At 38.3% G+C, this 8,832-nt stretch overlaps 2 long non-coding RNA genes across 2 annotated transcripts; both read left to right on the top strand.

The window, feature by feature from the left end:
* The first annotated feature begins 2,573 nt into the window (after nt 1-2,573).
* On the top strand, nt 2,574-7,904 carry LOC117302326. The gene is made up of 4 exons (XR_004520417.1): nt 2,574-2,670; nt 5,993-6,610; nt 7,273-7,361; nt 7,875-7,904. It is a non-coding gene; the product is annotated as an uncharacterized LOC117302326 (long non-coding RNA).
* Nucleotides 7,905-7,919: 15 nt separating this feature from the next.
* Nucleotides 7,920-8,555, top strand: LOC117302325. The gene is made up of 3 exons (XR_004520416.1): nt 7,920-7,956; nt 8,070-8,239; nt 8,470-8,555. It is a non-coding gene; the product is annotated as an uncharacterized LOC117302325 (long non-coding RNA).
* The last annotated feature ends 277 nt before the right edge of the window (nt 8,556-8,832 follow it).

Genomic DNA, 8,832 nt, shown 5'->3' with positions numbered 1-8,832 from the left:
TTTACAGTGGATGATTTCAGAGTAGGCGTTGATGGCGCTTTCTCCATGGGCAATGTCGGGAGTCGTAGATAGACTACATCCGACTCTATGGTAAAGTAAACTGATTATTAGAGCTTATTAGATCCTTTCCTGTTACAGTAAATATTGGGGGCTTTGGCCACACAGACTTAGATTGGGGACTGCTGAACACATTGCAGTAAGCCACTCACTGGTTGGTGTTGATGGAGGGCACTTACTGACTTAGTCTGCTGACACTTGTGGGCGGGGAACACTTGTGCGAGTACCAGGGGGGGGGCTTGCATACAGTACATATGAATAAATTACAAGAGACATGAACATTTGTGTATACTTAGTCTTTATTTCAGACTCTGCTGCCCTCTATGTCCTTACCCTCCCCATATATAAAGTCTCTAGAACCCCCCTAACCCCCAAACCTAATAACCCCCCCCCCCCCCAATTAATAACCCATAGTGCATCTGCTTTCTATTTGAATACAAGTTGCAGCACTATTTTGGTATGTTGACAAACCATGGCAGATGTAAATAAATTTCTGAAGAAAGCGCTCTTTAGCGCTCGACTCTTTTGCAAATAAAACATTCTCAAAACAAGCTGTGCGTGTAAAAGTAAACGATCCTGATAAATTATGCCCCCTTTTTTTGAAAGAACAGTTTGAATGGTAGCCTGAAACGATCTGATGACACACTTTGATGCTCATGAATAATGCCAGAGTAGAGACCGGTTTCGCATGGCAATTTTTTCCTCTTTCCAACTATCCTGAGGACATTGCATATGTCTGTTGTGTTCAAATTATTAGTCTGTAGAATAATGTATCGATGGTGTTTTGATGCAACGTTTACGAAATAATGATTGAATTCCACTATATTTTCTTGATCTGAACAGTAAAAAAAAAGTTTTCTTGTTCATGCATTCCGAAGCTTGTGTATCAGTTTTGTTAACCTGTCCCCAAACCCAAGCTTGCTTAGCAGATGAGCTCATCTGTCTCGCATCCAAAGCTTGCTTAGCAGATGCGTTTACCTGTCGTCCAACTGAAGCTTGCTTATCGGATGAGTTTACCTGTCCATCTACCCTAATTTGCAGATGAGTTCGTTTGTCTCTCAACCAAAGCTTGCTTAGCAGATGCATTTTAATACCTGTCGCCAAACACAAGCTTGCTTTTTTATCAGATAAGTTTATGGCCATGCTACTATCAAGTCTATAATTTTGCTTATTTAAAATGTCATCTGCAATGGAACTCTTTTTTAGATGTTATGGCCAAGTGTGGGTTCAAGTCCCGGTCGTTACACTTGTGTCCCTGAGCAAGCAACTTAACTGTAATTGCTTCTCTCTCCCCATGGGTTAATGTTTACATGATGTGGCAGGCAGAGATGGTTCTAGTAATTGATTCAGTGCATTAGCGCATAGTTGCACAGGCTGTCGTCTTGCTATATCTTTTTCACAAAAAATAACACACAAGTTCAAGTGGGGACAAAGGTCAACTCTCCCCCCCCCCCCCCCCACACACACACACACACGCACCCCTTACTTCACGCATGAAATCACTTTGGCAATTTTGTGACAAAACAAGGAAACCAACCTCGAGAGCTGTCGACCAATCAGATCTTGGTATTTTTCCTGCAGAGTTCTTAATGGAGGGCATTTAACACACGTAATCCCATTAAGAATTTTGTGACAAAATGAGGATCCAAGCTCGAGAGCTGTCGACCAATCAGATCTTGGTATTTTTCCTGCAGAGTTCTTAATGGAGGGCATTTAACACACGTAATCCCATTAAGAATTTTGTGACAAAATGAGGATCCAAGCTCGAGAGCTGTCGACCAATCAGATCTCGGTATTTTTCCTGCAGAGTTCTTAATGGAGGGCATTTAACACACGTAACCCCATTAAGAGTTTTGTGACAAAATGAGGATCCAAGCTCGAGAGCTGTCGACCAATCAGATCTTGGTATTTTTACCTGCACAGTTCTTAATGTAGAGCATTTACTACACGAAATCCCATTGAGAATTTTGTGACAAAACAAGGATCCAAGCTCGGGAGCTGTCGACCAATCAGATCTTGGTATTTTTACCTGCACAGTTCTTAATGAAGAGCATTTACTCTACACGTAATCCCATTAAGAGTTTTGTGACAAAATGAGGATCCAAGCTCGAGAGCGGTTGACCAATCAGATCTTGGTATTTTTACCAGCACAGTTCTTAATGGAGGGCATTTAACACACTAAATCCCATTAAGAATTTGTGACAAAATGAGGATCCATGGCCATCCAATCAGAAGCAGACAAACCTGCTGAGCAGTATTCATGAAATTGACCCCTGGATGTGTACGTGACATACTACGTCACAGAGAGCAACCAATCAGAACACGGAAAGTAAAAGCCATGAAATGCAAGCTATTATCCATCTATTGAAATCATTCATAAATACAGCATGCATTTCTTCGGGCCCAGCTTTTGTTTGTTGTTATCATGTGGAGTTTTCTACCCCTCGACTATGAGCCTTTGTTTTGATGATTTACCCAGTTGTAAAAGTATTACGTAAGTTCTTTTTCTTTTCTGTTAGCACGTGATTCAGTGGAAATTTCCGTTCAGATTTCTTTCACTTTTGTTAAAACTCTGGCAGCGTGGTTGACCAGTTGACTCAACGCTAAGCTACGGTAAGGGTGGTTGTGGCAGGATGCGGATGGTAACTTTTTAAAGTAAGCTAGACGACTGAAGTTAGTTGGATATTGTTTTATATTTATTGGAGTATTTTGCCTTGTTTTCCTGTGCACCATGTGCTATGCTGTGCTACGTTAGTAAATGCTGTGTTCGCCGTCTACATGTAAATGCTTCTCGTATCGTAGGACGTCCTGTTTTCAAGGTGTCCCTATAATCGCGGCAAATCTGTTACCTATCGTGCTTGATGTAAAAACAGTCTCTAAATAAATAGTTTGTGGTTTGACCATGGTTTAACTTGCCAAGCAAAGAGTCTCCTATCCCTTGACCAAAACTTAGAACAATGTAAGGCTTCACTCGTTAGTTGCACTTGCAAATGCAAATTTAGTGCTTTAGGCGTTTCTACAACTTTTTACAAGGTACACAAATTTGTCACATTGTATGGCCATATAAAGAAAAATTGCCCTCTGGAAAAGTTTTCTCAAACACTGTTTAACTTACATTTTACGAGGATCAGATCTTGTGACTGAATATTCTGCTGAGCATTCTGTGAAATAAATACAGAGACTTAAATAAGCCATGTGCCTATATCATTTTCTTTGGAGAATGTTGTTTTAACCCTCATTAATATTAAAAATTAAAACATTTGCTAGGTGATTCAATTATCACTGTTTATTTATATGTTTTACTATATATATTAAGGAAACAAAATACGAAAAAATAAATACGAATACAAGCCATTTACAGCTCAACAAGGTGGGCTAGGAAACGTTTTGCCCTTCACACTCCTGGAATTCTTATTTAAAACTGCATCTGGCAATTAGTCTATTTGCAAGCTTGTCTCTATGTTGTTTGTTCTCACAGTGAGCTCAGCCGCGTTGGTCCAGAAAATTATCCCTGCAAAAAAGAAGTAGCAAACAAATGCTCACCCAATTTTCACCCTCGTTAGTTAACATTTATGCCTCCCTCTCGTTGAATTGTTTTAGGTTTAAGACTAAGTTTCTTATTGTGTCTGCCTCATCTCTGTTTTTTTCCTTCAATTTAACATCTACATGAAATTATTTGAAGTTTACAAGTTCTAATGTAGCCTGCCTGATAATAGTCCAAACATTGATGCATAACATTGGATTATAAAATTGTGTCTCTTGTCTATAGTAAATATAATAAGATTTTTTAAGGCAGTGGACGCTATTGGTAATTGTCAAAGACTAGCCTTCGCAGTTGGTGTATCTCAACAAATGCATAAAATAACAAACTTGTGAAAATTTGAGCTCAAACGGTCATCGAACTTGCGAGATAATAATGAAAGAAAAAAACCCACCCTTGTCACACTAAGTAATGTTCGTTTTATGGTTGATTTCGAGACCTCAAGTTCTAAATCTTAGGTCTCGTGATCAAATTCGTGGAAAATTACTTCTTTCTTGAAAACTATTGCACTTTAGAGGGAGCCGTTTCTCACAATGTTTTATACCATTAACCTCTCCCCGTTCCTCGTCACCATGAAAGGTTTTATGCTAATAATTATTTTGAGTAATTACCAATAGTGTCCACTGCCTTTAACGTCCCATCCGAAGGACTAAGCAATGGTTAAGTGTCTTGCTTAAGGACACAAGTGGCACGGCTGGGGGTTCGAACCCTCACTCTGCTGATCAGAAACACCAGAGTTTGAATTTGGTGCTCTTAAAAGTACTGCTCGGCCACTACTCTTCTACAACTCCAGGTTATCTTTGTGGGCTAATGCATACCTCCATGTATTAAGTAAAAACACTGTACAGAAACTCTGCGGTTGACATGCTCTCACTATGAAATCTTCTTCTAGTTCATCATTCTCCTTGAAATTGTCTTTTACAATCCCTTTTGACCTTGTTTTCATGGAGTTCTCTTCTAACTAGCCATAACCTTAGTTTTAAATTGTTTTCACTGTGCTGTACTGCCAAACCCTCCTAAGGCTATAATGAACACAGCCAGATAGATTACTGTTTAATGAGGGGAAGTCAACCTGAGTGATAAGTGGTTTATTGGTCAGCCTTCACCTTGTTTAAGGTCAGCAGTACTGTGTCCAGCCATAGAGCTAGGGTCCTAGCTCTATGGTCCAGCGGTGTCCAACATACTGTGCTTGTTTACATTTGGAGTAGAGCATGACATAGCATGGGTAAATGAGGCCATGGAATTGGGGAAGTGTGAAATTACATTTCAGAGAATTAGTCAACAATTTAAAAGGTCTGGGCTTGGATGGGGAGCATTCCTTGAAACTAAAGTGAAAGTCACAGAGCCCAGGTGAAAAAATGCCCCAAGGTGAATTGGATGGTTCACAAAAGAGAAACAATTAAATTTCAGCCAATTCCTGCATTCAATGAGATTTCGGATGGTTTCACAGTGGATAGTGTCTGGTGTGATATCTTTTAATTTACAGCAACAACTTTGCCAAAACCAAATACTCCCCAGCGATCATTCATTTACAATCCTGCCTGTGGAATGGGCTGCTCACGGGAAACCGATCTTTGTCAAACTTCTTTGAAACCCGATCTTTTTAAGACTGGTTAATAATAATAATAGTTAGTGGTCACTCTTAAAAATAATGTTAATGAGACAAGTTTCGTTAGAAGCCTATACACAAGTTTTTTTTATAGTAAATGGATGGTTATGGATTCTGGATTCAAGCGCTTAGTTTGTGATCCAAAAAGGCTAGGGTTTCACTTTGACCTTACCCATGTACTTAGACCTCAGTGTGGCAATACAAGTTTTGGAATAAGATGACGTCATAACTTTAAATCAATGTTTAATTATTTACAAAAGATTATATCTGGAGAACCGTAGTTGCTACATGCAAGATCTTTGCACCCTGTGAAAGACCCTGGACATTTTTTTAAAGCTTACACAAAGTGTGTGATCTTTACTTCTGTTTAAAAATTAAAGCATTTGGATACTTTTGGTAACACAAAAGACAATGTCCGCAGATTTACATTTCACTTACACCAAAGATAATGATTGTGTAAAGCTTTCCTAGAAATATTACTATCTGAGGTGCTGTAGTTCTTGAGAAATTCGCTCTACATGCTTAGTAGTTTTTGTGAATGATAACGGCAGGAAAACAAGAAGTGTAAATGCACCAAAAATACAATTACATGTCAAACGCATTATAAGCAAGTTTACATGTAAATGGTATTCCAATGCATTCAGTCTCGTTCAAGTACTTTATTTAGCACCTTGCCCCTCGTTCTAAAACTACTCTCTAACCACTGGAGCTACCATCTTTTACTCTGATGTTGTCAAACATGTTTTACAACTTATAGAATGTTATCTTTGTTTCCCAACATGCAGTGACTGAGATTGAGAACCTGGGATGGAGTCCTTCTCATCTACATGCTCTCTCATGACAGACCCTGCAACCACTGTAATCCCGTGGTATTACGGCACAGAGGGATTACGTCCACCTTAAAGGTATATTATTATCACCATTTATTCACTCTAACATCAAACCTGCACCAAACTGCATGATTAACAAGCTCACTCCATCTACACCATCACTTTAACATCTACTAAGCTCATTTCCATGCTTGCATGTTACATCTTAACAATCAGGGGTTCGTTCAACGACAGCGAGAACCTACCCCATCTATAACTCCACACCATCCGTTATCAGTCACTTGTCATGTAACAACCACTCACACCATTTATATGCACCTGAAATATTCCCAAACTAAATGGAATAATTCTGTTTGGAGGTGCATTTTCTGAATGTATGTATTTTCTGTTCTTTATTTACTGCAATGGTGAAATGCGGAACCAACTGCCATTGGAATACGCAATATGGAGTCCAATGGAAACTGCACCAGTCATTCCAGGGCCATGAAGACTTCATTGGAGCTGTGGTGAGCGGAGGTTGCTGTGAGGAAAACAACACTTACACATTTTAAAGTTCAGGAATAGAACCTGAAGGTAAGTTTATGTTCAGGATGTTTATAGTTTAGAAGTTCTTGCAGGACCAAAATTGTAAACAAAAAATCCTGAAATGATCATATTTTGTTAATATTTTGGTTAAAGCCAATGAACACTTTCTGAACAGAACAACAAATTAAAGTGCGCAGATTAATAAATAACTCACAGGGTTTACAGAAGGTAATGGTTAAAGACTTCCCTGCGAAATATTATTCCATGAAATGCTTTACTTTTTGAGAAGACATTAACACAATTATCAATTCTCAATATCGAGAACAACTGATTTATTATGAACACTTGTTGTGACACTGCGTAAACATAGGTGGGTTTTCCCGTTATTTTTTCCCGACTCTGATGACCGATTGAGCCTAAATTTTCACAGGTTTGTGTACAAGTTGTGATACACGAAGTGTGGGTCTTTGGACAATACTGTTTTATCGATGATGTGCTATTGCTTAAAAGAGAGCCTCCTGCAAAGAAAAATGTCAAATTGAGTTTTGCGCTTCACTACTTTTCAAATTGATATGAAAATTGTTGAGTTCTTTTGGGTTTTTTTTTTGGGGGGGGGTGGGGGAGGGTCTCAATTTATAATGGTGTAAAAGGCCATTATGTTTGATGCCCTTCAACATCTTTTATGTTTCATTCCATTTGCTGTTTTCTAGGCCATGATGACGTCATTGGAGCTGTGGTGAGCGGAGGTATGCTGTGAAGAAACGACACTCATTTTAAAGTTCAGGAATACAACCTGAGGGTAAGTTTATTTTCATGATGTTAATAGTTTGGAAGTTTATTCAGGACCGTAATTTGTAAAGAATTTTCCTGAAATGATGATATTTTGTTAATTTATGTTAAAGAGGGGCTCCTGCAAAGGTCAAATTGAGCTGTGCGATTCACTATTTTTCAATAAAACTGTTTATTTGGGGGAAGGGTCTCTGACTTCATATTGTAATGGTGTAAAATGCCATTATGTCTGATGCCCAACAATTTTTTTTATAGAAATAAAACAATAGTGGATATCATCATATTTTGAAATACATGGTATGGTCGATAAATTGTTGTACATAAATTGTTCATTTCATTTTGAAACTCTGATCATTCAATCCAAATGGCATTACATCTGAGTTAATATGACTGACACAGAAATTCCACTTGGGAATGTACAGACACATTTTTGTTATGTCTGATGATGTCATGTTACATTAACTCAATGATTGAGCTAATTTTGTGGTTTGAATGCAGTTATTGAATGATTCTCCATATACAGGTGATGTCACAAGGATAATGGCTACCAAGGATCATGGAAGGAGGACGAGGATGTCTTATGGTCTGAGGATGCAAGTTTCCAGGTAAGACGACTTAAGAAAGTAAAATACAGTATAAGTTATTACTGTCTGAATGTATCTATTTTTTGTCTTTTATTTACTGCAATGGTGAAATGCGAAACCAACTGCCTGTGAAGTACGGAGTCCAATGAAAACTGCACATCAATGGCGTCTGCGTTCGTGCTGGTGACGTCCATCCGCCGATGACCAAGAAGACAACCGCTGGTTGCCTGGCTTCATAGAGGAGTGTTCCTGTCTCCCTGGTGGATGAGAGAATGCATTGCAGTCTGATGGATCAACAACAGATGTAATAATGGCAACTATATTTGTTTTGACATGAAAGTAAAACAGATTTTACACATGTAATAACATAACTTTAAAGGATTGCGCAGAAAGTTTGTTGCGTCAATCTTTTTACAACAATCAATGTCTTTGAGATGACATAAATAGTTCAAACTTGTTGCTGAAAAGCAGCGACTGAACTCAACTTTTGAACTAACTTAGTGATGCAGTTGTTGAATGATTCTCCATATACAGGTGATGTCACAAGGATAATGGCTACCAAGGATCATGGAAGGAGGACGAGGGTGTCTTATGCTCTGAGGATGCATGTTTACAGGTAAGATGACTTAAGAAAGTAAAATACAGTTTTAGTAATTTCGGTCTTAAAAAGTGCTTTTGAAAAGTTCATGTGGCTTTTTTTGAAAGCCTGAACAAAACTAGCTCAATAAAACCATGCAGTTTAACCCTTAACAGAACCTAAACATTCCTTTCTTTCCTCTCATGTGTTCATCAGTGTTCATCAAAGTTTAACGAAAAATTTACAGTTTATTTTACGATTTGCTAAATGCAGACAAACAAGTTGATGAGAAATATTTGACTCTAAAAATTCAAAGAAAA

The sequence above is a fragment of the Asterias rubens genome, chromosome 18, assembly GCF_902459465.1.
Source record: "Asterias rubens chromosome 18, eAstRub1.3, whole genome shotgun sequence".
NCBI classification, from domain to species: domain Eukaryota; kingdom Metazoa; phylum Echinodermata; class Asteroidea; order Forcipulatida; family Asteriidae; genus Asterias; species Asterias rubens.
This window is presented reverse-complemented; position numbering and strand designations above follow the sequence as displayed.